Genomic DNA, 6,612 nt, shown 5'->3' on the forward strand with positions numbered 1-6,612 from the left:
AGACAGCGTTAGCTGGGAGCGATCGATCACTTTGCCTAACTATGCGGTAGCCTACTATTAAATCCACGTAAAACTACACATCACCGCAATGAGGCCAGATCAATGAACCAGGGTACATCCTTTACCGTAAAAACTGGAATCCAAACACAGCTGCCTGTGTGCGTTTGATAAATACTTTCTGATGATATTGCTACTTATTAGCTAGGCTACATCGCCCTAACGTGTAAAGTTATACAAGCATTTTGTACCAGTGCTTTTCACAAGTAGACTCTTGCAGGCCAGAGTATAGGAGTGATTCAACAACAACAAAAAGACATATCTGAGAAGAGATCAGGACGAACAGAAAGAGGAAAAGGAAAAGAGAGTTCACTGAAGACACCAGGAGGGTCAGAGCAGGAGGAAGAGGAGGAGATGAAGACATTAGTGAAGAAGAAGAAATATATGTGAGGAATAAAGATGAAGTATCAGAAAGAGGGCCAGAGCCAGGGATTAGGAGGCAGATGATAACCTCCAGCTGGACCCACATGGTATGTTCTTATTCTCCTTACATATTCCATTACAGCAGCACAATCTAGCAGCTCTTAGTATTGACAAATATTGATTGAAATGTGTTGCTGCACAGGTCACCTTTAGCTCTCTGAAGAGATGGGTCATGTCATTTGTGTACTTAATTATAACTAAGTACTTACAGTATGCAGAATTAGAGTATTCTCTGAATCGGGTGCCTTTTGATCTTTATATCTTTGAAAATGAAACCCAAAATGTTTGGTCATAACATCTGGTAGTGGACTACTTACATTTTCCCACCTCAGGCACAAAATATAAATAATTACTAGGAATTTACTTGAAAAATTGTAACATGGTTGAAGTTTTTGACAAAAAGTAGGCCTGAGACTTGTTTAGCAAAGATATAGCACCACATGGAAGTCAAGGACATTACAAAATTGTAATATTTTGCAAAACTATTGTTTATTTTGTAATAAACAATTATTTACTATTATTAATTTCATATAACAGAGTTGAAATGTTGAGCATGTCAATCTTAATCTGAAAATACAAAAACTGAAATATAGGTAAGAGAAGAAAACTGACACTTTTGTGATGTAATTCCCTCAATGCAGATCACACACGGACTGATCCATTATTTTAATAGGAGGGTAAATGGTATGGCGTGACGGGGGTTGAAACAAACTGAGGGACGTGTGTCAATATTAAAATTTCATAGATAATTCAAGTATTTTTTTCAGAATTTATTTTTGATCAGTTAAAGTTGACAAGCATATGATTATATTAGCAGCAACATTTTGGAATAATTGGCCATTTTGATTTGTTTTAATATTTAAATTAATATGTAATAATGCTAGTGAGCACATGCAAATATGTCTGTCTAATACTAAGACAACACATTTTTTGTAATGCAAAAACAACCTGTTCCATTAATTAATTGCTTTAAAATACATTTTGTAGTTTCCTTTCATTTAAAATGGTTGAGGTAAGCTTGGGGGACTCAAAGGGCACCCGATTGTTTGTCTGAACACCTTGTTTCTCTGTGCATTAAGAACACTTGGGTTAGGGCATGAATTAACAATAAATAGGTTACATACAGTGTAAAATACCACGTACTGTCCGCCCCTCCCATGCCACCCTGGCATGACCTCTTGTCCCCCCCTTTGCCACCCCATGTAAAATGTTCTAGAACCGCCACTGCTGTGAGGTGTTATAGAATTGTACTCTGGAGAGCTTTTAAAGGCAAAAAATAAACGGCATGATGGGATGTGCAGTACCAATATGTAAAGCACTTTTTTTGTTAATGTATGATTGCTTGCATATAAGGAATAAAACAAAAATCCTCTGTCGTACCATATTGAAGTATCATTATTTTTTGCATCGTGTTGAATCGCATCGTATCGCACCAAATCGCATAATGTTGAATCAAATCGTATGAACTGTATCGCAACTAGGGGTGAATCGTATCGTATCGCATCGCCTAGTGTTTCAAATGTATCGTTAATGTATCGTATCGTGGCAACGTTATCGAGATGCGCATCGCATCGGCCTCAGTGATGGAGATGCACATCCCTAGTAGAGCCACATCACTAGCAGGACTAACAATTGTAATTTGGTTTAACAATACAGGAATAACACAATTGCAATCATTTTCGTGCATTTGTATTTAAAAACAAAAGATCATCTGGAAGTAGTCAATGTTATTTTAATATGCACATTAATATTAGTACAATGTTATTTTACATTATATATACGACTATTATTATAAGGTATTTTGGAAATACACTGCCTGGTTTCAGAAGGCATAGACAGAAATATGCAATTTGAAAAATTAGGAAAATCCAAAAGAATTGTAAAAAATAAGAATCGTGTATTTATACCGAGGGTGTTCAAAGGCAGCTTCTGTATCTCACAGCTTGGCAGTTGATTTGTCAGGCAGAGGTCCCAGCCACTTCTCCCCTTTACAGAGAACAACATGAGAATGGGTAAGAATCCTAAACAGTGTCAGCTTGAAGCAAAAGAGAAAGCCACATTTCTAAAATTGTCTAAGGTTTGTCAGTCTTAATATAAAACTGTATATTTCCATAGAAAGTGCTGTTTATTTATCGGTGACTTATAGAGAGTGCAATGGTATATTAATGCCATGTCAAGTGTCACATCTTACATTTGTTTGCTATGAATGCAGAGTAGGACTCACCAATACAGTGGGCCAAGAGCTCAAATCTGTCAGATCCGAAGAACAGCTCTGGTTTTCCATTTAAGTGACACACCACAAGGGGGAAGCCAAATGCCTGGAAAAGAGGAAATAGGAGAGAGCTTGGTCAGCATTGCATTATAATGTTTGATCTCTCTTGCAAAATATACAAGGTTAACTGAAGGACAACTGACCCCATAATCGAGGGCCTCCTCTGTTGCACTTTTCAGCTTCTCTTTGACCTCATGTGAGTTGCACAGCTCCAGGGCTTTCTTAATCTCGCTGTCAGACAGTCCTGCTTTCATTGCTGCCTGAAAAATAAACGTGAAAACAACTGTGACGGCACTGAGCGGGTACATCCTAAATCTAGGGGTAGGTAACTTTCTAGCTGTCATTGCTACTTGTATCCAAATACCTGAATGAGTTTACAGGCAGATACAATGTTTTTTTCTTTATTTTCAGAGCATTAGATTGATCGATTAAGAGAATTTAGACGCTTTTATGACAAAAATGCTTCTAAAATGAATAGTTCTACCCTAGGTGTATCTTCTCAGATTACAATGAGCATGGATTCGGTACCTCAGTACAGTGATTAAGGCTCAGTGATGTCTCTGTCCTCATACATACTCCTTCTCCACAGCTCCCTGGACACCCGCTCCACCCGCTCGTCTCCACTCTTTTCCATCTCCTGTACGGCTGTCACAAACCGCATTGCATTCAACGAGCCTATGAGAAGGAAACAGATGAAGACCTGACTGTGCTGCATTATTAGCTTTGCCTTAATTACGGAACAATACCACCACTGTCATGTGCAAATTAATCCAGCAGTGTTTAATCAATACACACCATGTACCTTTTTTGAACATGCCTCAGGGACGTCAGCTGGAGGCTTCAGGGGAACATTAAATACTCTGACAAGCGGTTCAGATCCTTGCCCATGTACAGGAATTTGTTGGCACCAGACCAGGGGGCTTTGTTACTGTCATGAAAGAAAAATACTATATAAGTTACCATAGCTATGCAGATGACACACAAATTTACGTAACAATTTCACAAGGAGACTATGCTCCCAATTTCAAACACTGAGTAAGTGCATGAACAAATCAATGACGTGATGTGTCAGAACTTTCTCCAATTAAACAAAGATTTAAACTGAGGGTACTGGTTTTTTGGAGCCAAGGCAAGAACGTATAAAAGTTAGCGCTGAGCTTCAGTCTGCAATGTTCAAAAACAACAGAGAAAGCCAGAAATCTAGGTTGTTAGTCATGGACTCTGACCTGAGTTTCAACAGTCACATTAAAACTGTTACTAAATCAGCCCTACTATCACCTAAAGAATATATCTAGGATTAAAGACTAATGTCACAGCAGGGATTTGGAAAAACTTTGTCCATGCTTTTATCTTCAGTAGACTCGACTACTGCAATGGTGTCTCACAGGTCTCACTAAAAAATCTATTAGGAAGCTGCAGCTAATCAGAACGCTGCTGCTCGAGTCCTCACTAACACTAAGAAAGGGAATCACATCACTCCAGTTCTGAAGTCTTTACACTGGCTTCCTGTGTGTCAAAGAATAGATTTCAAAATACTGCTGCTGGTTTATAAAGCACTGAATGGTTTAGGCCCAAAATACATTCTGACGTCCTGCTAAATTATGAACCATCCAGATCTCTCAGGTCTTCAGGGACTGGTCAGCTTTGCTGGTCCCAGAGTCAGAACTAAACATGGTAAAGCCAGCGTTTCAGTTATATTAGCTCCAAATATCTGGAACAAACTCCCAGAAAACCTGCAGGTCCGCTACAACTCTGACTACTTTTAAATCCAGCTGAAGACTTTTCTTTTTGTCGCTGCTTTTAATTGAACTATTCATATCTTAGACTGCACTGTAACTTTTATCCATGTACTTTTTTTTCTTTTTAATGTTTAATTGACAGCACTGTAACCTTTTTATCCATGTATTTTTTCTTTTAATGTTTATTTATTAGCTTTTCTTTTTTAATGACTGATTTTTAATGCCATTTCTTAATCTCTTTCATTTTTTGTAAAGCACTTTGAATTGCCTTGTGTTGAAAAGTGCTATATAAATAAACTTGCCTTGCCTTGCCTATATGTAACATAACAGCACAACAGTGTTTGCACATATACAAGTCAAACTCAAAGTCCAAAAGCATTTATATTATAGGGCTATAATAGGTAATGCATTAAAGATTGTTTCACATTAATGTTGCAGCTGATAAAGGTTGAGCTCATTTAAACTACTTTATATACAGCTGGGTAGCCTGTGAATCCCCACTCTGCTATCTTGTCTTATCTTAACCTTTAATAATACATGATATTTTATTAGTTGATGTTATTTTGTAAAATGTCTGATACTAAAGTTGACAATTCATTAATGGAGTAAAATTAGAAGAAAATGGAAATACTCGTAAAGTACAAGCACCTTAAATACTTGTTATCAGGAGCAGCACTTGATACTTCGTTACTTTGCACCACTGTTTATTTACCTGATCCTTGCATGACGCCGCCCAGAAATGGTAGGTCGCAGTCTGAGCTCTATGTTCCCCACTTTTCTGTAGCGGCACATGACCTGTAAACACAACATAAAAACGTGTCTTAATTCTTTCGTCGCTTCAATTGTCAAGCAAATCTGTTGTCGAACTGTAATCAAAGGACGACACAAACCTCAAAGGCAAGCCAGGAGTAGGGAGAAACCACATCGAAAAACACTCAATCACTTTCCTGGGATGACATCTTCAGGTCTGCAGAGGATTGAGGCTCTCACAGTTTTTCACTTTGATTAAATATAAAGTTAACTGTTAACAGAAACTTTTTCTAGCTACCACTGTGCGACGCGAGGTGTGTCAAAGTTCAATAACTGATACAGAAATGCTCGGTTTTTATAAAGCACTCTGTGGTGTTGTGTCAAGTCAAATCACCACATATTCCCTCAACGGAAATTATTGAAACGAATACCATTTGTTTTATAAAGCATATGAATTATATAGCTATAAAAAGCAAAAGTTAGGTAGAGCTAAAGGCTTACAATGTATGACCGCCATGATTAAGTATAAAGTACACATTACTGCAAAAGTTCACATTACTGCCCTCTTCCGGAAGTAAATGTAAATGTAGGCTAAATGCTTGGTTACATATGAACATGATAGATACTCTTCCATCTTATCTCTTTTTATATGCGGTTTTATTTTATATTTCAATTATTTTTTGCTGTTATCCAAAGCGACTGACAATAAGTGCAATCAAACATGAAGATATAGACTACAAAGACATGTGTAGACTACAGTATCATGTTGTGTATTTAAACACAAAGGTGGGAAGTAACTAAGTACATTTACTCAAGTATTGTACTTAAATACAATTTTTAGATACTTGTACTTTACTTGAGTATTTCTATTTAATGCTACTTCATACTTCTACCCCACTTCAATTCAAAGGTAAATAGTCGCTTTTACTTCACTACGTTTATTTAAACCCTTTAGTTACTTTATAGATTTGGATATATGATGTGAAATATAATCAACTCTTAAATAAGTAAATTCACAAGCTATCGTACAGTATACAAAGTAATTAAAACTAGCTGCACCTTTAGCTTTGATAACACTTTAATTAATCAGTAATTATAATACAATAATAAATACAAATGCAATAGGATTTATATTTCAAGAGAAAATTAAGTCACATGGAAGTTGTCAATGTTATTTTTAATATGCACATCATTTATAGTACTTTGATATGTTACATTGTACATATGTACACTAATATGTGTTATCAGAATCTATTGGGAAAACACTGCCTATTGTCAGAAGGCACAGAAATATGAAATTTGAAAAATAAAATACATAATTGAAATACGAATATGAAGCACTGCCAAGGTGTTCAAAGGCTTCTGTGTATC

General features: G+C 36.6%; 1 pseudogene; it reads right to left on the reverse strand.

Moving 5' to 3' along the window:
* Positions 1 to 2,387: 2,387 nt before the first annotated feature.
* LOC117543228 lies at positions 2,388 to 5,450 on the reverse strand (annotated as a pseudogene).
* Positions 5,451 to 6,612: the final 1,162 nt, after the last annotated feature.

Source organism: Gymnodraco acuticeps, unplaced genomic scaffold, assembly GCF_902827175.1.
Source record: "Gymnodraco acuticeps unplaced genomic scaffold, fGymAcu1.1, whole genome shotgun sequence".
NCBI lineage: Eukaryota > Metazoa > Chordata > Actinopteri > Perciformes > Bathydraconidae > Gymnodraco > Gymnodraco acuticeps.